General features: G+C 38.8%; 1 protein-coding gene across 11 annotated transcripts in view; it reads right to left on the bottom strand.

Moving 5' to 3' along the window:
• The window catches only part of GTDC1 (glycosyltransferase like domain containing 1), a 424,521-nt gene extending 411,172 nt beyond the window's left edge, over positions 1-13,349 (bottom strand). For all 11 annotated transcript variants that reach the window (XR_009009059.1, XR_009009061.1, XR_009009060.1 and 8 more), the window contains exon 1: positions 13,211-13,349. The gene's annotated coding sequence lies outside the window, so the exon portion shown is untranslated. The remainder of the gene's footprint in view (positions 1-13,210) is intronic.
• Positions 13,350-23,648: the final 10,299 nt, after the last annotated feature.

Below are 23,648 nucleotides of genomic sequence, written 5' to 3' on the forward strand. Positions count from 1 at the left end.
TCAAAATCCTTGAGTGTTAGGATCTGAACATCTATAAGAACATCCCTTTCATTCCAGATTCAACAGTTTAAGGCATTCAAATGTTACAACACACCTGTCCCTCAGTTATAGGCATTGCTTCAATGAAAAACTAGCTTAAAAACCATGAAATCAACTTCATATGACTCTGATCACTTATCTGACTTATAAATTAGATGTGTGTAACTTCTACTATTCAGCAATCTGCAAATCTTCCTAGCAGGATGGCTATGTTAGTTGCACTGCACTCTGACCAAAAATGTGCAATAGTAGCAGTGGCACACTGACAAACTGATTAGTATAGGCCTTAAATAAAGATTTCAAGGTAAGTCATGAGGAAATCTTTTTCTGTTTGTAGATGAGCTGTATGAACTATATAAAATGTAATCTATGTTTTACATCCTCGGCTGCCAGAGTTTTTGTTGAACGCTAGATGAAAAAAATGTTGAAGACTCACTGAGGAAAAAAATGGGATTCAACTTTGAGAGAATCCACCCACCTCATTTCCCAGCACTGCTTTCAAATCCTCTGTAACTGGTATAAATAGATGTATGCCAAAAGCAGGGGCTCTAACCAAATAAAACAGTGACTTGGTTCAGAGAGTACTTTGATGTTCCAGTTTTCTTGTGATTCAATAGTTCTAGAAAATACATATGTTTATTTCCAGTTCACATCTGCTTGTTAAATCATTTTAAGTGAATTTATTTAATAGGTCTGAAGACATTAATTTATTAATAGTAGTAGTTAGTATTAACTTATAATACTATGTTCTATGCACATTAATACTGTAGAATACAATTTTCTACTTACTATTGATTTCAGTAGCCTACACAAAAGGATATTTTCCTAGAAAATTCTGGGAGCAGTAGCTTTTTGCAAATAGAAGCATATTTTAAACACTCTAGGGGGGAGCAAAATTTCAAAAATCCCCCAAACAAAACTTCCATGTGAAATCATAGTCCTTAAATTAACGTTTTTAGGTTAATTTTTTTAGGTTAAGCAGATGTTTCTCTTTACAATGTTACCCTTAGTGTAAAAAAGCCCAATACTAAAAGGTGGTAACTGTAATACATTAAAATCCATCAACAGACAGGATCTTTAAAGTCTGATTACCAAAGCAATCACCATGTGTCACTATGGAATGATAATGCATTACACATTCCCCAAGTAAAGATCAAATTTACTTGAACCACCTCCACCAAAAAAATCATTTTTATTTAGTCATGCAGTCCTTGGAATCACAGTAGGGCTCGATGCCATATTGGTGTCACATTCTGCCAGTCATCCAAAGAATATGCCAGCCTTCTTTCTCAACTTCTCTATCTACTAGTGCATCACTGGACCCAGCAGGCAGCTCACCCAGACAATCTCAGTAACGGATTTTGGCTCTCTGTGCATAATAGATGACAATCTTTATGAAGTATCCAGTTTGTCTTATAGCTGAGAGATTTGAACCTGCTGCAGATGTCACATCTAAATTCTTGAACGGATTTGTATCAGTGTCACCTATAAAACAAGACAGTGTCACCAACAGCATTGTCCTAGAGAACATCTGTTTCAGTAATGCTAATACGCTTTCTGCATCATAACCGATAGTCATTTATTTGCCTAAAACAAGGATCAGAGCCTGTGGCCCAAAATTCAGTCCATTGCCTGTTCTTACACAGCCATGATCTAAGAATGGATTTTGTATTTTTTAATGGATGAAAAGTTTTTTTAAAAGACCAATATTTTGCGACATATGAGAATTACATGAAATTCAAATTCCAGTCTCCATAAACAAAGTTTCATTGGAACATAGCTACTCATTCATTTACTGATTTTTCTACGGCTGCTTTCACACTACAATGGCAAACTTAACAGAGACCATAATCATCCATAAAGCCTAAAATATTTACTATCGGGTGCTTTAAAAAAGAAGTTTACTGACTCCTAGCCTAGAGAATATTGAGTAGGTAGGTAATATGATGCCTAGTGTCTGTTGCATGAAGAACATGAGTGTAATGACCCAGTTGTTCCCCTGCCTTACTCCCATCCATTGCTTTAACAAATATTTCTTGGGCAGGTCTGTCACTCCACTACAGACAGCTAGCTATGGTCACTCTGCTTCCCACTTTGGCTCAGCCTTGCCTCAATCCAAGGGGTCAAAAAATGTCCTTGAGCAGAAAGAAGACAAGCTCAACTTCAGGTCAAATTCTAGTTCTCCCCAGTTGGCCTCGTCTGTGTGCACAGGTTCTCCTGGTTCTCGATTTCTGCTTTATATCCACCATTCCCCATAACAGGCTTCCTGTATGGATACCACTCATAAAAGTCTATATTTCCTACCAGAGACCCTAAGGCAGCAGGCTGAGTCACAGCATTCTTTGACTGAACTGTGCCAGCTGATCACCAGTTCTACCCCTGCCCTAACAGCCACCCTGTAACGTGAATTTGTTTGGGGCCCTTGTGAACAGCTTGCATATTCCAACACCCTCCTGGCTTCCACTGCTCTTCCTGATTATGAATGCCCCTGGAGTTCATCATTTCCTTTTACATTCAAACCTCTGGTCTATAAATCTATGAGTTCAACCTTCCCAAGTGGCTTGTCGTTCTATTTCTTGAGTTCAGTTCATACAATAACCAAACATAAGAGCACAACACAACAAAACTCTATACATATGGATTTCCCAACCTAGGACTACCCATCCCTTATTTTTTTAGCAACTGCTGCAAAAGGGTATCTATCACCTGCAAGCAGTATCTAGAATGTCCCTTCTTCTTCCCTCCACCATTGCTGGTTGGCCCAAAGTTTCTACACCTGCTTCACCTGAGAGGGTTACTCACCACCCTTTCTACCCACCTGGGGTGCCTAGGATAACCTGAGTCTCTTGAGCATTGCTTCAGAATGTCTCTCTTGCTTCTATTAAAGCTTTAGCACTCCTGTTTCTATTCTAAGCGGGAAAAGGGGGTTTCTTGCCACTGTTGGACTGCAATGGAGTAATTTATTTGGCTAGACTTCTAGGAGTCAGAATATAATTTCCCAAAGAAAGATGTTAATAATCCACAGTGAGGCTCTGCCCATAGTATCAATGGCACTATGGAACCCATCTGTAATTCATATTATATTGTTGGCAAATAACTAATTCACAAACACATTCACAAGTTGTGGACTGACCATCTAGAAAATAGCTATGAAATGTCAGGAAGCCTTCACAGCAGACAGATTAGCCTAGTGTAAAGACTTCAGAGAAAATGGCAGTTTATTTTCAGCAAAATGAATTTCACTACAACCCTGAAGTAGCCTGCCATGGTGAACAGCGCTTAAAACTGCATGAATAGCTCGCAACCAAAAGAGTGGTATCAAGAATGAATTCACTGATGAAGTGACCATTAACCATGATCTCAATTCTGGGTAGCAACAATATAGGTAGCATCGATCTTAAATAAAAATGAAAATCTTCTTTAAAAACACACACAGGAACCTTCTGCCTACTTGGACAATGACACAGAACTCCATCCAGTGACATATCATTACAACCAGGAAAAGAAACTAGAGGTATGTAGTCCATATTCCAAAGAGATACACAAAACAATAAAACTTTAGAATTTTGTTCATGTGATGAATCTAGCCACCATTCCTTAAAGAAATAGTTCTCTAACTTCTTAGTATCAGGCCTCCTTTGTGTTCTTGAAAATTGAGGACTCCCAAGAGCTTTTGTTCATATGAGCTATAATTATCAATATTTACCATATTAGAAATTAAAGGCGAAAATTTTAACTATTTATTCATTTCAAATTTTTTTAAAGCGTGATTTATAATTTTAAAATTGATATAAGAGATGCAACACAATTGAGCTGATTCTCCCATCCATGGGACATTTAGGTTGTTTCCAATTTTTCACTATTATAAAATGATGTCATAGATCTATAAATATTAACATGAAAAAAGATTTGCTCTGTAGTGTTAACAGGGAAAAAAAATCAGGTTATAAAATGGCATTTAGTTTGCTATCTTTTTTTTGGTGAAAAAAATATGCAACTTTGAACAGATGTTTATCAAAGCACTTGTTTCGGTGAATTGTTAGTACCTGAAAATGCAGACATCTATCTCCCTACCTAGACTGAGTTCCTGCAGGTGGAAACTGCTTATTCACAGACACTCTGCAAGTATTTGTTGAATGAAATAGAATATTTTCCATTTCTAGAATGTGCAAGACAATGATTAAGTTCCAGTTTTGTGACAAAATATGTTCTGCTTTCCTCTGATTCATTTTAAATGTTTAATGGCATTTAGTATGAGAATATATTTTATGAAAAATTACTTTATTATACAAAAAAAAGCTTAGTGATAAAAATAATACTGTTTTACAACTTTTACAAATTTCTTTCATGTCTAACTTAATAGATGACAGCTGGATTCTCATATCTGCTTCTACATTCAATCTGTTGTGATACATTGTTTTGATTGAACTACATGAAAAAAAAATAGCCCCACACAAATATGCAGTGAGAAAAAAGAAAGTATATGTTAATATCATTTTCAGATAACTGTGGATGTTCTTCTTTGATACCACACCAAAACTTGACAAGTAGGAGTTTATGGGTTAGCTGTAATATGAAATCTAATATCACATAAGCTTTTTGTATTCTGTTACTTGCTTTTTATAAGGATATTTTACCATAATTTTGTAACACTGATCACTTTGAAAATATTGCTTCATTGAGTTATATAAATATGGAAAATCTTGACATAATTAATTAATACCATAGCAAAAACTCACATTCATAATATCACCACCCATCCCATCAAAAAACTCTTTAAGTACTGGGAAGCTGACAAGAGCACAGCAGTTGACTTAAGTTTTCCAAAATTTTAATTTTCACTAGAAAGCTCAAATTTTATCATCAGCAACAAATATTGTCTATTGTTTTGCCATGAAGTGACAAGTCTCACTGTGTTCATTTTCAAGAAAATGACTGCCAAATACCTAAGTCTAAATAATCCTAGTTTGTCTGGTACTCATTCTTTCAAGTAAAAATGATGTTTCATGCAAAATACGGCTAGCTCAGCTCACAACTCAAAAGAACACATAAGGGTTTTCCTTGAGACAAACAATGTACTCTGGATACGTAGCAGAAGTGCCTTCTGCATATTTCCTATCTCATCACATAGAATATTAAAACAATGCATTCAAGGGTCAAGATTTAATAAAACTAATAATTTTTACTGCTTCATTAAGGACACTCAAGTAAAACTGGCTTTTTGAGGGTTTTTTTTTTTACAGTGAATGCATGGTAGTGAACAATACAATGATTACTAGTACACCCTGGTGCCACTGCCATTTAATATCTACTAAGATAACCACAGTTTTACCCACTATTCCTTTAGTATCAGCAGGGCAAATGTAAAAACACTGGAAAAGGCAAACAGTTAGTATTACTATAAAAATAGTTTTAACCTAATGGACCCCCTGAAAGGGTCTCAGTGACCCCAAAAGGCCTGTATACCACAACTTGAGAACTACTGCTGTCTTAAAGAAACATTGAAAGCTAATGAATGATAACCTGCCATACCCAAATCCATAGTAAATATCCCCCAACATAAAAAATATATTAAATATCTGTATGAATTCTTTCATTTTGACTCAAAATTGGTCCAATCTGTTCTGAAACTGAATTAATAATAATATAAATAACAGTAGCAATTAACATTCAATGAGTTCTTACATGTATTATCTCATTTAATACTCATAATAACTCTATTAATTCTCTCACATATTCATGTTACAGATGAGGAAGCTTGAGGTCCAGAGAAGTAAAGCCACTTTTCCAAAGTCATAATAACAATTATCAGTATTTATGGATTCCAGCTTTACTCAATGTTTTGCGTACCTCATCTCTTAAGTCTTAACAACCTTTTTATTATCTTTTTTTCCCTATTTAACTCTTTAAACTTTAATACCCATTTTACAGATGAAAACTTTTAATCAAAAAAGTAAAGAACCCTGCCCAAGGTTACCCAAATGTTAGATCATCTATATTCAAATCCAAGTCTGTCTTACTCCAGCAAGTACACTCCACATTCTGCTTAGCTATGTGGTATATCACATATCGGTATATCCTTTGTATATAAATAGACTGATGGTTGCAAAAGTCTTACGTAGTTTTAAAAGAGAAAGAGAAAAACAAATATCATATATTAGCGCATATATGTGGAATCTAGAAAAATGGTATAGATAAACCGGTTTGCAAGGCAGAAATAGAGACACAGATGTAGAGAACAAACGTATGGACACCAAGGGGGGGAAGGCCGGGTGCGGGTGGGCTATGAATTGGGAGATTGGGATTGACGTATATACACTAATATGTATAAAATAGATAACTAATAAGAACCTGCTGTATAGCACAGGGAACTCTACTTCACTTTTCTGTACAGTAGAAACTAACTCAACATTGTAAAACAACTCTACCCCAATAAAAAATAAAAATTGAAAAAAATAAAGACATAAAAATAAATAAATAAATAAATAAAACATATATAATAGCAAAGCAGTTATAGGAATAAAAGAAAAACAAAGTCAACTGCACAAGACCTCTATTTGGAATAATTCTTGCTTATTTGACTATCTCTGTTATCAAATGGAACAAAACCTACTTTTTAAAATCGTGTATGATGCAGATAAATAGTTCATTAATTCACATTATTAAACACTTATCTGCACATGACAACAAATCAATACAGCTAAGATTACTCTTAAAAAAAAACTCAATAAACTAAGCTGATATTATTCCTATATTACAGATGAGGAAACTGAAACCCAGAGAAGTAACTAACTTCCCCCAAAGACATGCTGTTCATAAATGGTACAGAGTCAAAATCAGTTTGGACTGACCCTGAAGCCTAAACTCTTCAATCACATTGCCTGCATGTATTTAAGAAGGTCTCAGGCAGTGAACTAGAAATTGCTCACAAGGTCTGTATACAGAGCTTGCTGATATCATATCCACTCTACCCAAGGCAATCATGATATGAATCGTCTTGTATCTCAAAAACCAAGAGGTGAAAAGGAAGCTGGTGATGCTGAAAATAAAGAGCCATGTTCTGAGGTGGTTTAAGTAAAGCATCTATAGGTAATGCTGAAGAAAGAAGTAAAATTCACTTACAGAGGTGTCAGATAGCACACACCTCTGCTGCTAAGATGAGCTTACCTCTGTTTAAACAAAACATACCAAAAAAAAAACCCAAAGCCTAGAGGAAAATGTCACCACAGCTACACAGACTACCTACAGATTGCACAATAACTTTCAGATGCCAGGAGCCCAGGAATGCTGCAAACCTTAGTAAATGGCAGCAGAAATCATTTTCCTAAAACACTTGAATCAATCACAAAAATTTTCATTTCAAGTTAGGATTTGCAAAGGCCAGGGGTTATGCCCCAATGTTTGTTTCTATTTCAAGGGCTTACAGTGCAAACTGCTGCTTAAATATTAAAAGCCCAAGGGGGACAGGAAAAGAATCAAGGTTTATCCAGCTCAATTCACCTTCACAACTTGTTGCAACAACTTGCAGGAAAACATCTTGAGACTGGACAGAGGAGTGTGGCTTTAATTTCAAATCAAGTGTATTCTCAAGGAGTCCCCAAACACACTTGACGTTTGACAGGAAGGTGACAAAATGGGAGGCTGTGGTGTACCTCCTAAAAGGGCAGGCAGTACAGGCGAGAGATGAGCAATTATACTTGTCACAGAATACGATATTCTGGATTCCCTCTGTGGCAAAGGAAAAAAAAAATTATAGAGCAAACTTTACCTCCTCCATCAATGATTCCCAGCATGACCAAAAAGAATCAGAATCTAGTAATGTAAAACCAGCTGACAGATATATAGAAAAAAAAAAATCAAGATTGAGGTCATGTCCCTTGATATGCATCATTTACACTAAGGATTCCCCCACTTATCTGAACTAATTTCATGTACCTCATTTCATTCAGATAATTGAAGTTTTCCTCTTAGAATTGTAAAGTGTTTACCTCAACATAATTAGTAAACTATCCACTTCAAAATGCCACTACAAAAATTACCATCCCCCTCCTCTCTATACATAAATGTATACTCCACTATCCTTAAAAGTATGAGATTTTGGCCTTCATGGGGAATGTAGTTCAACAGTCCTCTTTAAAAAATCAGCACAAGAAATTCTACATGAAAAGTTATGGTCATTACTTTTTTAATAAGTGTCTGCATTACTTGTTAAAGACATGGTAATTTGGGTATTCAATACATGACTACTGTTCTGAAACCAAATTAAAGGTTTAGACTACTAAAGAGTTTGATAACTTTCCTCAATACAATAACTGGGATTGTATGGAGAACAAAATCAAAGAGCTCTCTCTTTTTTATGAGCAGGCATTTAAGGGCCTTTTAATGAAAATTTACTCTTTAGTATATAATTACTAATGCACAAAAATAGGGCCATTAAATTCACTTCTTTATAGTGCCATAAAACTTCTATTTGTAAGAAATATAAAATAATATACATTTAATCAAACTCCAGAAAAACAGAAATGTGCAACACCTAACAATACATGGTGAAAATTATATACTTTTTCTTCTTAAATAAACTCTCTGCCAGATGATTAATGATGCTATTTTGTATGTGGATATGCTTATAATTTAAAATATACAGACCCCCTAGTACTTATGATGGCAATGAAATGTCTGAACTTCTTGTATGAATTCTCAATTTCTATATGAAAATTGGTTTCCCATACTGATAACATACTATTGATTATATCCAATCAGTATTTATTTATCACCTGTTATGTGCCAGGTACTGTACTAAGTGCTGACACCGACAGGAACAGCACAAATTCGGTCCCAACACTTGGGGTACACACAATCTAGAAAGAAAGACAGATAATGAACAAATGTGCTATGGGAAAGTATAACAGATACTTGGTCAAATGAAAGCTCAAAACTGAGAGAAAACCTGGGTAGAAAATCAAACACCTGAAAATAATTAGTTACCACTGAAATTGGATAAAAATCACCCAGTAAGTAACTCAGCGATGAAGGCAGAGAACCAAGAGCAGGGTAGTCAGGAAGGGGATCTACGTAATGACTGGATGACCAGGGTGTCCTAGCGTCAGATGCAAATGAAAGTTGACCCTCAAAAAAAGCTGTAATTATAACACCCAAAGAGCCCAGCTCTCAGCTGTCCTGTCCTCAGTATCTGAGAAGTCAATCCAGTGAGTGTGAGTCTGAGAAGCAGTATCAAAGTACCTTGACTCTGCTAGTTCTGCCCCAGTTGAACTAGGACCCCGCCGTCCACCATGGACAAGACCAGGTCCAAGTTCCCTGAGGGGAGGGAGGATGGCGAGGAGAGGGAGAGTTCTTGAGCAGGCTCAAGACAAGGTTCCAGGTCCACAAGGGATCTGGAATACAAAAAGGAATAATAAAAGAAATATATCAACTCTATGGATTATTTTATGCTAAGGAAATACTGCAGAACTGCTTTACTTTTAAAAATAAATACTCAAAAAAACTGTAATCTTGAGTTTAAATGACTTAAGTGTGACCTTCAAGTGGAGAAAATGACTAGACATTCTCACTAATTCTTATCAATTGTCTGATTCTATAACCTAATTCCATCTAAATCTATATTAATATATTCTAGATGCTTCACACATACTTCCCTAAAATGTTTATGCCATGTATTTCAAGACTCCTGATGAGTGAAAGCATTTTTCAAAATGAGAATCTCATTTTGAAACTCAGTCAAAGTGAGTACATGCCAAGGATATAATAAGACACCATACCTCTGTGAGCAATGGATGCTGAGGGCACCAGAGTAATTCCAGATCCCACCTCCTGAAGAGGCTGGGGATCTTAAGGTATTTTCAGTCTTAAAAATCAATTCAAGAAGTGGGTGGAAAAGACAGAACAGGGAGTGGGTGGGCCAGGTAGCCTGGGACTGACACAGGAACCAGCAATGATAGATATGAAATTATTTGCTCCCTACAAATTAAGCACTATCATACTCTACTGTACAATTGTTTTCAGTAATAGTGTCAGGAGGGGGAAAAAAAAATGCATGTAGTCCAAAGATGATGTCCCTATGAAAACTATTATTCATATAACTCAACATACTCAAATAGGAATCACACTATGGAAACAGCCCTGCATTTGCCCAAACATTACTTGCCAAGGCTATTCAAAGGGCGGAGTGGTGGTACTTTCCAAAAGAAACGCTTGAAAAATCTCCTCAGTAATTTTTTTTTAATAAACAAAGCACACTATAATAATCTATTAAAGAAAGAGAATATAAGCCTAAGGGAAAAAGAAAATACAGTAAGGTTTGTTTGGTTTGGGGTTTGTTTGTTTGTTTGTTTTCAGTATCACCACCATGAAGCACAAGGCATCAGCCAAAACTGTTTAAAATATCATTTCAGGACAGCTTACCACAGGAGTCTGAACTCCAAAAGTCATGTTGCTTCCAGAAGTCTATGTACTGAAAAATATATCTTTATAAAGTGAAACCAAGGCCTTAAAATGTGGCGTACAGTAACAATTAGGGTCATTCAATTCACGTTCTCAAACTTTGCTCCCGTGGAAAATTTGTATTATTTTAGCTCAACTGAGGTGTCCTATCAAAAAATTTAAATAATGGTGTCCTTTCCCAATTTCACAGTGGGTAATGCATGTTAAAGAACAAAATTCTCAATGTTAAACTCTTGCCTCAATTTATCTAAAATATTAGATACCTGCTACCTCTTTCAATATTGGAATTCAGCCTAACAGAGTATCTATTCAACACAAAAACGGAAATGAGGTATTTGAAGTTTATAATATCGTGATTCATGACTTCCAAGCACTCTGCTACCTTCTTAAATTCGATTAAGCCCAACAAAACCACAGGCATTACAAAGTACACTTCGCTTGACATGAAGCATACAAAGATGAATAAAACACAGCCCACCTCACATGAAGCCGCACCAGGGAAAATGCATACAAGCCAAAAAGTATCTACTAAACACCTGCAGTAAACACTGGAGTGGGAGATGCAAAGAATTCACCCTACCCCAGCAAGGACCTGGGGACTTCTGCATTGAGGACCACTAACAAAAGGGATGCTGAGGATGCTGGAATTCGATGACTACATGTGTATAGGACCTTTCTTCCTAATTAATATCAAGGTTACATACACCATAACCCTAGGACTCTTGCAATGCCAGTCTCCTGGAATTCACACAGACTATCTGAGTCAAGAATATGAATAAACATTCTCGAAGTGAAAATCGTTACTAAATTCAAACAAACTGGAAAGTACTGTTTCAACTGATAAAATGTAAAGATTGCCTAAATATAATTGTATCATTTGATCTAATGACTCCAAATCACAAACTAAGGCATATACTTAAAACACCGGGAAAAAATTCAAAGTTAGTAATATACAAGCTTTTTTAGTACAAAACAATAATCCATTGGGGAGGTATGAATTATCTACCTAAGTGTTCGGTTAAGTCAACTAGTTTATTCAGTTCATGTTAAATCTCTTCAGGAAACTTGGATTATTTTCACTCTGCAAAATAATAGGGCTGCAATAAATTAATTATTAATAATAATTAACAATTAAGTGCTTAAGTTCCTCACAAACAGAAAATTCTGTACTTCTGCAGTCTGTCAGATTAAGACGTCAACACGGTTTCAAAACAGGAGTAAAAAAGCCTTAACTTCTCAAATTGGTAATGCTATAAAATTCAGTTTCCTACCTTACCTCAGTATCACGGTTCACATTTTACCTACCCAGTTTTCAAGTTCGTCAAAGAAAGTTTCATGACTCAAAGGGTACTCCTCCCACCCTCAATACTAAAACTGTTTCTTAAATACAAGATCCTAAGGAAAATATATAATGAAATATATAATATATAATGAAAGGCAGTGAGCTGTGACTCTATTCCACATCAAACCTGGAATGCACTAATTAAAAGTCAATATTACACTTGGTATATGGGTTCCTACATGAAACTCCTGCCATGCTCTAGCTTCAGGTTAAACAGGTTAATAGAATCCAATAAAATGGCTCTATTGAATTATACTGGATTTCTTTTCAGCAGCTCCTTTACCTGACCATTCTGTTGAGCTTTAAAATCAACTTCAGGGGTAGCACCCAATAACCAAGGAGAGCCACGGCTCACGGGGGCTGCATTCTGCAACCCACCTCGTGTGGAAAATCACCGTCAACGCACGTTTTCCATTTCAAACTGTGATACAGGTGGAGGAAAAAGTGTAAAGCCTTCTCTTTGAACCTCCCATCACACTGCCTCCAGGCGCTAACTTAAGAATTATCTCAAAGACAATGTAATGCAGTACAGTTCTCAGAAGACTCTAAAAGTTGCCTTTGCCAGAGAGGGGAGACCAAAAAAAAAAACTCCCTCGAGACTAAAGGTTAAATTAACGTAGTATTTCAACCTCGCTGTTGGGTACACGGCTGGATTTACAGGACAAATTCAGAGAACGTTTCCCCCCCAAACAGACTGCCTGGGTCCCGATTAAAGTAAGTATATGCAGGATCGTCAGAGGAGGGAAGGGGGCGGGGAGAGCGCAAAGTGAGTGAGATCTTTAGCCTCCGCTGACTAAGGGGCTGCTGAGAGGTCAGGAGAGTTAGGGCGATAATGGGGCCAGGCGCAAAGGGTCCTTCAGGAAGACCTGGCGGCGCGCGGCGCGAGGGACCACTGGCCCGGCAGTCTCGTGGTCGGCAAGGAGGCCCCTCCGCTCCTCGGGCCAAGGCCGGGAGCCCGGCCCCCCTCCTCCCCGCGAGAAGGCGACGCGCCCCCAGCCACCCTCACCGGCCGCGCGACGAGGCGGCTGCGGCGCGCTGGCTGCGGGAAGCCGGCCCGCAAGGCGCGCAGAACCCAAGAAAAGGAAGTCAGAAAATGGCCAGCGCGCAGCAAGACTGAGACACAGCAGCCGGGGTGCCCGGCTCAGGGAGCGGGGCGGACGGCGGCCCCGCGAGCGCAGCGCGTGCGCCCGGGAAGCGCGCCGCCCGCGCGGCCCTCAGCTCCGCCCCCCGGCTCCCCGCGCCGCCGCCGCCGCAGCCCCTCTGGGAACTCCAAGCCGCGCGGCCCCGCGAGGCGGGCGCCAAGGAGGGGAGGGGCCGCGCTCCCCGCCTCCCCGCCGGCCCGCGCGGCTCCCCAGCCCGGAGCCTACTCACCTCCTCCTCCTCCTCCTCCTCGTCTCTCCCTCCTGGCCACCAGCGCGGCCCAGCCGGCGACGCGCTGACGCCGTGCCCCTCCCCCGCGGCCGCCGCCGCCGCCGCCGCCGCCGCCGCCCCGCCCGGCCCGCGGCCGCAGCGGCCTCGGGACGCGTCAGGCGCAGGCCCCGCCTCCCGGCCCGCCCACGCGCTCACCACTCCGCCCCCTGCGCGGCCAGGTTGTTGCGGGTCCCTGACTCAGCAGACGCTCCCGCCTTCGCGAGCCGCGCCACCTCGGCTCTCGACCCCCGAGCCTCTCCTCACCTGCCCACTGCCCTAGGGCCTCACTTCTCCTCCCACCTCCCCGCGCGCCCTTCCCCATCTCTGGTCAGCACCCGCGTCTTTCCCTTAAGCTTGTTTATACTCTTTTCCCTAATCCCTAGTCTGGTTGTAAGCTTGCATTGGTGCCTTCTCCTTCCTTCTAGAAGATCTTCGCTGCTCACTAGGTCAGCCTCGGTTTCCTCCTGCAGTTTTCCCGCCGGTCCCTTCTCTCCCCGGCCTCCGTTCCCCTCCCTGGCCTGCTGGAGCCACGTACCGGGCTTCTTCCCTGCCACTGCTACCTGCTGTGCAGCTCGCACCTCCTAGGCACCTGCTTGGCCAACGCGTCCTAATTTCCCTCCCCCAGGTCCCCTCAGAACCCTCTGGACAGGCTCGTTCCTTCCTTTACCTACATTTTGAGCGTCCTTTCTGTTCTCACTACTCCAAATACTTCATATGCAGTTTGGGAGTTAATGGTATGTGCGCAGCCCCACTCGCCTCAAGAGAGTCACTCAAGTAGTTAAAAATCACAAAGCAGAGCGATAGCAGTGGTGACAATCTTTGACTTTCATCGTTCCCATCCATACTTTCTCTGAGATAAAATGTCAATTGACACAATTTCTATTGGGTCTTACAGTGCACAAATTTTGCCTGTTTTTTCCCTGCAACCTAATCTCACTTCAGTTCTTTTATTTATAAAATTCATAGTCTGTAGAAAGAGCACCAGGATCTTTTAGGTCTCTCGTTTTCTTACCTGTAAAAGGAGGAATTTGTTTCTTCCACATTTAAATATCTGTGATTCCGAATCAAAGGATTTTGTATTTGGAAGGAGCTTGTGGGTTAAATGAGTCAGAAGAAGGCAAAACATGCAAATGTAACTAGAAGTCTGGTAAACTTCATTTTTAAAACTGCAACTTGGAAGAGTTAGGTTGTGATGTGGAAATGAGTTGAGAGACATACCAAAATAAGGGAAACTGATTAGGCCTTTAAAGTTACATCCACAAGTTGCTTTAAATTATGTGAGTAAACATATTATCCTTAGATTGAAGAATTAAAACTATCTTCCATTCTAAACAAAATCCGGGCTCTATGAAGACTATAAAATGATCAATTCACCATTAGTAAAAAAGGATTCAATTATAAAATCCATATTTTAAATTGGAAATTAACCATGTAGATTAAGGGAAGCTTTTTTTTTTTTAATTTTTTTAATTTATTTATTTTTGGCTGTATTGGGTCTTCGTTGCTGCGCAGGCTTTCTCTAGCTTCAGTGAGCCGGGGCTACTCTTTGTTGCGGTGCGCGGGCTTCTCATTGTGGTGGCTTCTCTTGATGCGGAGCACGGGCTCTAGGTGCACGGGCTTCGGTATTCGTGGAGCACGGGCTTTGTTGCTCCACAGCATGTGGGATCTTCCTGGACCAGGGCTCAAACCCCTGTCTCCTGCATTGGCAGGCGGATTCTTAACCATCGTACCACCAGGGAAGTCCCAAGGGAAGCCTTCTTAAAGGACAACAAAGGAAATGTAGAATTTGGATTTGTTTATAGGGAAAAGGTAAAGGAAATTGCTTGAACAAAGGCATTGGGGAAAAAATGAGCAAGCTAACAATGGGGAAAAGGTATGAGATCAGATGACTTAAAACAGAAGGTTCACTTAGAAACAATAGAAAACAAAGCTGAAATGATAGGGTAGAAGACCTGAATTTGAGCCTGACAAATTTAGATTTGATCTAATGGAAGATCATTTTGAATTTGGCAGAGGGGGTGGTGAAAATGAGACAGGAGACCATAACCTTGTCAGGTTCTGAAGTAGCAAGTGGGATTTTAAAAGAAATGGTAGACATAAATGCCACTAAGGAAATGACTTGCGTTTAGTGGTTATATATAAGGAATCAAAGATCAGTAAGCAGTCCAAGATGACTTTAAGTTTGTGGCAAGTCAACAACAGTATACATAGACCTTAGCACCTTAGAGTTGGAAGATGATCGGCCCTCAGTGGTACAGACTCTCAATTGCTAGAGAAGGAAGCACAAAACTTCCCAAGGTATACCTTCCTATTCATCACATCCTCATTCCAGAAAACTTTAGTTTGCTGCTCAAATCAAATTAGAAGTTAAGAAAAAATCTCTTACCCTGTCATGGGCTCTTTGCTGGTGTTTTATGGTCGACCTATTTTTACTTCCGTTTCAGCCCCACTGATGTAAAAGTGCTCGGTTGTGCAGTATATAATGTTACAGCTGGAAATAAATCAATAAGTGTTAAATACATACCAAATGCTGTTCGGCACTCTGCTAGGCCTGGAGGGCTGGAAAAGTATAAAAAGGGCCTCTACCTTTCATAAGCTTATAATCTGGTTGGAGAAAAAATGTCAACACACTTGACACAACAGAGAATACATTCCATGGATGGTGAGAACAACCTGGGTGGACTGTAAAGTGTGCTTGTATAGAAATAGTGGGAAACAGAGTTGAATGAATTGGAAATGATATGATGGATACTGTTCATAATTTAACAAATTTTCATTAACCTTTAAGCATGTTCTAAGTTCTGGAGGTAAAGCCGTAAAATAAAAAGTTCCTGCTCTCATGGAGCTTCCATTCCATTTAGGAGAGACAGAGAGGAACAAATAAATACACAATTATCAAACAGTAATAATCGTTCCAAAGAAAATAAAATGTGAGACGTCAAAATAAGTGTATGGAAAGTAGGTAAGATGTTTCTGAGGAACATTTAAACAATGGCTTGAATGAAAGAAACAACCAGTCCTGGCATGGTCTGGGGAAGGGCAGTTCAGGCAGAGTTAGCTATTGCAGAGCCCTAAGGAGGAGTCAAGCTTAGTGTCCTTGAGACTAAAAAAGACCAAATGTTTCTGGAGTATAAAGAGCCAGGAGGAAAGTGAGGGAGATGAAACAGGAAAGGTAAGCAAGTTCTTGTAGGTAAGAAGGGATTTTGAGGTCAGGTTAAGGTACAGATATTTGGAAGATTAGTGGCTGTGGCATTCTGGATTAGAGGAGGGGAGATTAGAACCTGTAAGACCAGATGGAAGCCTGTGTGATAATCTGAGCAGGAGGTGATGTGAGGTAGACAAGGTTGGTGGCAAGGTCAGCAGGGAAGACAAAAATGTCAAGGAGATCAAGTAATGGGTATTTATGAGGTGTGGTAGGTGGTGTTGGGTGGGGAGAGTCCACAGTGTCAAATGCAGCAAAAAGGTCAAGGAGAATAGGCATTAAGTAAGAGCTGAGCTAGTATAATTAACAAGAAAAATGTCATGTGTAACCTCCAAGGGAAGAGTTCCCATAGGATGCGGGGGTGAGAAGTGAGGAAATTGAGACAGTAAACTTTGACTGTAAGAATCAGTATAACTCAAAATGTACAAAGCATTTGCTCATTTTATTTACCTTTTAAGACCATTTACATTTGGGAATTATTAAAATTTTAAACCCATTTAAACATTCCCAGTCAGGTCTAATTTTTTGTCTCTATACTGAAGGGAGAACAAACTTATGCAACAGAGACATATCTTATATGTTTTTCTGGGCCCAAAATCAATCACACCAATGACTCCCTGCTCTAAATGTAATTAGAGTTCACTTAAAACACCAATGGCATTTTTCACAGAAATAAAACAAACAGTCCTAAAATTTGTATGCAATATAAAAGACCTTGGGGCTTCCCTGGTGGCGCAGTGGTTGAGAATCTGCCTGCTAATTCAGGGGACACGGGTTCGAGCCCTGGTCTGGGAAGATCCCACATGCCACGGAGCAGCTGGGCCCGTGAGCCACAACTACTGAGCCTGCGCGTCTGGAGCCTGTGCCCCGCAACTGGAGGGGCCGCGATAGTGAAAGGCCCGCGCACCGCGATGAAGAGCGGTCCCCGCACCGCGATGAAGAGTGGCCCCCACTTGCCGCAACTAGAGAAAGCCCTCGCACGAACCGAAGACCCAACACAGCCAAAAATAAATAAATAAAGTAGCTATAAAATGTTAGATCACATTCTCCACTGCTCAAAATTCTCCAAAGGTGTCCCTGTCTAAAAAAAAAAAAAAAAAAAAAAAAATTCCTACTTCCTCCCCATCCCAACCACTCTCTAAAAAAATAAAAAATAAAAAAAAAATAAAAATAAAAAGACCTTGGATAGGCAAAGTAATCTTGAGAAATAAGAACAAAGCTGGAGGCATCATTAGTCCCTGATTTCAAACTGTATTACAAAGCTATAGGAATTAAAACTGTGTGGTATTGGCATAAAAACAGACACATAGATCAGTGGAAGAGAAGAGGGAACCCAGAAATAAACCCATGCATGTATGGTCAGTTAATTTATGACAAAGGAGCCAAGAATATACAACGGGGAAAGGAAAGTCTCTTCAATAAATTGTGTTAGGAAAACTGGACCATTACCTTGTACCATATATAAAAATTAACTCAAATGGATTAAAGACTTGAATCTAAGACCTGAAACCATGAAACTCCTCAGAAAAAACATATGCAGTAATCTTCTTGACATAGGTCTTGGCAATGATTTTATGAATTTGACACCAAAAGCAAATGCAACAGAAGCAAAACTAAGCAAGTGGAACTACATCAAACTAAAGAGCTTCTGCACAGCAAAGGAAATCATCAACAGAACAAAAAGGCAACCTGCTGAATGGAAGAAAATTTTGTGAATATTTTCTCATACAACTCAGTAGCAAAAAATAATTTGATTAAAAAATGGGCAGAAGGTTTGAATAGACAGTTTTCCAAAGAAGACACACAGATGGCCAACAGGTACATGAAAAGATGCTATACATCATTAACCATCAGAGAAATGCAAATCAAAACTACAATGAGCTATCATTTCACACCTGTCAGAATGGCTATTATCAAAAAGACTAGAAATAACAAGTGTTGGTGAGGATGTAGAGAAAAGGGAATGCTTGTGCACTGTTGGTGGGAATGTAAACTGGTGCAGCCACCATGGAAAACAGTATGGAGGTTCCTCAAAAAACTAAAAATAGAAGTATTATGTGATCCAACAATACCACTTTTGGGTATTTATCCAAAGAAATATATGTATTTAAACAAGCTAATAGATACAGAGAACAGATTGGTGGTTGCCAAAGGTGGGGATTGAGGGTGGGAGAAAAGGGAGAATTGTTTTTGTTTTTGTTTTTAGTTTAATAAATTGAATTTTTTTTTAAGTTCACTCTTACTCCTGGGATATGATAAGAGTCTAACAGTAGAAACACTAAGGCAGACGTAGTACCATGTTGATTATGATTCCATTGCTGTCAACTGTCAGAGCCAAACCATGTGGGCTGTGGATATTACCTTGAACACATCACATAACCTCACTGAACTCCAGGTTTTCATTAGTAAGGAAGAGGAACCTGTCATATTTCAGGTTTAGAGGAATACAAGTTAGCTCTTCTATAAAAGAGAAACAAATACCATTCTGTGAGATCCACATGAACAGCTACCATGACTCCAACAGATAGTTTTGCAAAGTCTTTCCAAAAGACAATTTTGTTGAACTAGATGTTCTTTTGTTCAGCAACTTGTGAGACAATTAGCAAGTACCTTTCTTCCCTGGAAACAGACTAGACTAGTTTTTGGCAGATGGAGTGGAAGGAGAAAGTCAAGCCCCCTCCATTTGTAGCTCTGCAGCTTTAGCATCTGAGGAAACCAAGCCTGACTCTGGCTAAGTTTTGTCTACACATGGATGTACAAGCCTTCTCTCAATTGTCTGATGTAGATAGGTAGAGTGTGTTAATTTGTTAGGTGTTATTGAAGGATGGAATGCTATTAGCACTCTTTTTTATTTGGAATATACTTTGTTTTGGGGGTCTATTGGGAGCAGTTAATTTCTTGGGATGGTCTGGAAAGCTTCATTAAATTCAATGAAGGAAAAATAACTAAGTTTTTCTAAAAATCATCATGAAATATATTATGTTTAATTTGCTGGCCCAAATGCTTCTCAAGTCAGTAGTGACCAAGGATTCCTAGTATTAATGAACAATTATTTACCATATTGCTGAAATCAACACCATATTTAGCCTGCAAAGCCTTCTCATTTTTGGTGCTAAAAAGGCCAAAAACATCAGTAGCACAGGAAGCATAAAATGTACTCTCTGTGGATGAAATGATCTCTTTAAATTAGGGCTTAGCTATTCCAACACTATAATGAAAAGGAATTTGCTTTATCATTGTTACCTTCTGGCCTGGAGACAGAAACGTTTTATGCTGTGGTTCATCCTGTACCTTTTATCAAGGATAAATTCATGTTTCTGTTTAAAAACAAAGAAAGCTTACATAATCTCTCCTCATGATTAGCCCTTCCAGTAATTATCTGTTGCTCGGAATCAGTGTCAGCCAATCAAGTTCAGATGGCAAAAAAATATTTGATCTGCAGTGATGTGATTTAGAAGACTGTGTGCATGGAAGGTATAGTTATGCACATACAGAGAACATATTTATCTAATTTGACTGCCAGTGATTTAATTAATGTTTGTCAAGCACTTTGAACATGAAAAGAATTATCTGAAAGCTGAGAGCTATTACTCATAATCATTTTTCCTATTTGTTGAACTAAAATTAACATACAAATGTGATACAGTATCTTTGAGAGATGTGCTCCTATTCTAAAAAACTCGTTGGACTACACTTTAAGAAAGTCTCAAAACTTCAAGGCTCTGGTTTCTGAAAGTCAAGCTTCAAGCTGGTTGGGTATCATCCATCAGTAGATTTTGAAGCATACAGGCTAAATAAACAACAGTGACAGATTGGGGAAGTCTATGCACCTGCTTATTGAGAAGATGTTAACAGGGGCAAATCTAAAATAAGAATGCATACCGCAACCTGATTTTCAAGAAGTTTTCGTACATGCCTACACTTAAAATTACCCATATTATCACCTAATTTTTTTCTTCTAGTTTTCTCTCCAAAGAATAAAAACTGATGAGCATGAAGCCTCAGTAGCAATCTGAGAAGAAAAGAAAGAACGGAAAGACCCTATTTTAGAGCTTGGAGGAGAAGCAAACATGTTTTCCTTTAACACATTTTCTCCAAGTCAAGTACAAGAACAATTGGCAAAAGAAGAAAACCTGAGATTTCTGTAAGGAGTCTGAACAAAGGTCCTGATCTAACATGATTCTTCACAGACAGGGTTTGGCAGTGCTGCCTTTGTACTTACAAGAGGTTGGTGGGATATTTGTCCAACTTCCTCGGACCATAGGGTAGAATGGACTCCCCTGTGGTATAGAAGGGGTGACTCAAAAAGACACTGACTGTCCCATATGACTTATTTTTGAATTTTAGTTTCATTTCATTTACATTCTAGTTCCCTAAAGAGATTTTTTACATTACACCTCAATGCAGAATCTTTCCATGTACCCCATGCAGCACGCATACCTTTGTAGAATAAGCCTGATTAGGGCACTAGTTCTACCTTAACCCTACTAAACCAAACTTGACACATGGGCCTGGGAATCTGCCCTTTCAACAAGCACCCCATGATTTTATATTTATTAATATTTGAGAAAAACTTCTAGGAGAAGTATTACTTACTCTGTCTAGACATTCTTAGCACAAATTTTACTTGTAGTAATCAGATATGGCAGAGACAATGGTGCTCATGAACCGTTCTGTGGCTCTCTTACATATTCCACTCTTTTGTGTAGTTGGGTTGGGGCCACATAACTAGTATTGACCAATGGGCTTGAAAAGAAATTTTTGAAATTTGTCACTTCTAGTCAAAGTTTTTGAGAGCACTTTTTCTTCCCATGGCCCTAGAAACCCCGTACTCCAGTTGGTGTAGCTATAAGAAGGAAGCACCCCTGGATCCTTGGGAGCTAGTCTGGTGAGCAACTAGACCCTCAAGAGATTTCTTATGATCTAGAAGTAAACCTTTAACAGTTAAAGAGCTGAGTGGTCCAATATCGTTAACCGTGCTATCATTGTGTAGCCTATGCTGAAGAACACAACTGGATTTAGCTATCTCTCTTTCACAGCTGCAGAAACAGTTTTTAAATTTTGGATCATAAAATGGCGGCAAAAGAATAATAAAATGAACAGTGCACAATTTACTAAATAAATAATTTAAGAACAAATGGATATACAAAGATCACAAACAGTATGTTACACGGTAGAAAAAAAGTTTTTTATGTAGTTCAGTTCTGGTGCTGCTTTCCAATCCTCCCTTAAATTAAAGAATTAGTGAAATCTTTTGTCCACCTGTATCTAGTAAAAATATCTTTGTCCTTGTCATTTCTAGATCCTCTTTTTCTCCAACCTGGTCATACATCATTAACAGTCCATCTTCCAGGCTCTCACATGGATGGAGTTCGTATACTCAATACCATCAGAAGCGGATTGATTACTTATTTGTATTTACTGCTTAAAATTCACTCCTTAAATGCATCAACTAAATTTCTATGGGATTAGCCCCTGATATTCCTAATTCATTACTGCACAGATGTGTACAGTGCTCAAACAGAGAGATTCGCTCCTCTGCGTGCTTTGGGTGCTGCCCTCACACACCTGGGACCAGCACCTATGGGAAGGATGAATCAGACAGCTTTGGTGGAGGGGATGAATGATGTAAGAACAACTCCCATAGAGATCAAATACCTTGCAGACATCACTGATCTATACTATTTGCTGATGTACCCCTGACAGCAGAAGGCCAGTTTTTACTATGGAACTACTACAAAATCATTGTAGTTTGAGAGCTACAAAGGCACATAAAGAAGGGGCAGGGAAAATCCTCCTTTCATGGGTTCTCAAGCACTGCAGAGACTCTTTTGTCAGTAATTATGCCCTTGCTTTAAAATCTTATACCTGCCTCAAATCTTTTTTTGAAACGAGGGGGATATAAAACACAAGCTAGCTACAGTTGGCTTCTACCATGAGTAGAGTACGGTTAATAACATTTCTTATATTTTAACACATCACCTTTCCCGTCATTCACAGACCGAACAGAAAAAAAAAAAGTACTCTGTTCTTTTTCCTGTTGCTTTTTCAATAATTCCAAACAAATCCACACGACATTCATGCAATTATGCCGAAGAACCATATGAAAAGGACTTACTGAAATCATTTTCAGTTCTATTTAGTGTTTATTTGTCCCCATTTTGAAATAGGGCCATGCTGCTTTTGTTCCTATAGAAGAGAAGTTATGATTTAAGAAAACTTTAGAAAAGGGAAGCCGATCTTGATGTTATCAAACTTCCCTCTTTTCTTTTAGCAGAATGTTTGAGAAAATGCCAATTGGTGTCGCCTATCATCAGAACATTTCAAGATCTGTTTGCTTCTGAAAATTAACTTGCATAAAACTATCTGACCTTTTTTAACAGATGATATTATATCCCTCGCTGAATACTTAGCACCTATATGTTTCTCTGAAATAGTTAGACTGTTTCAAATGTTTTAGATGAAATAATATCATAACTAATTTCTACAGGTTCCCCCATTTTTAGGTGGGGACATGCATTGGTATAAACTCAGGCATCCATATTCTTTTGTGGTATTAACCAGAATGCCATTTTTGTCCAGACTGTCACCGAATGGTTTTATAATTAGAAGATCCACTCTAAAATGAAAGTCTGAGGTTGATGAGGCAGAACCAGCTATGTTTTAAAGGGAAATTCTTATTAGTACAAAATATTGGAGGACAAACAAAATCAATTTTTACAGGCAGATTAACCAAATTGTTCATTATTGTAGTAAACATTGCAAAAATCAAGAGGATAGACTGTATTAGCCATACCCGAGCAAGAGAATGAAGTACTATGGTCTAATTTATGTACAATAATTATTCATACTAGCATTCTCATAGTTTAGGTAATGACTCATTTTGTTCTATGTGACCTCTGTTCTCCAAGATTGGCTGCTATTAAAAAGTAGAAGCAATAAAAATAAAATAGGATTTTACCAGGTTAGCTTTGGGTTTTTAAAAATACCTGAGAATAAAGGGTAAAGCAAAGACTATTAGTGTTTAGTAATCTGGCACCTTTACATCTTTACAATAGGTTTGAATGTTTGAAAAGTAATGTTTTCTCCCTAAAGGACTTCTTTTTTTTCATTCCCCCCAAGGATATTTAGTAAGATGTCTTTTGGTGGCATATTATTTTGGCATCTAAAAAAGTTGAACACAAAGATCAAGTTAGG

Source organism: Balaenoptera acutorostrata, chromosome 8, assembly GCF_949987535.1.
Source record: "Balaenoptera acutorostrata chromosome 8, mBalAcu1.1, whole genome shotgun sequence".
Taxonomy (NCBI): domain Eukaryota; kingdom Metazoa; phylum Chordata; class Mammalia; order Artiodactyla; family Balaenopteridae; genus Balaenoptera; species Balaenoptera acutorostrata.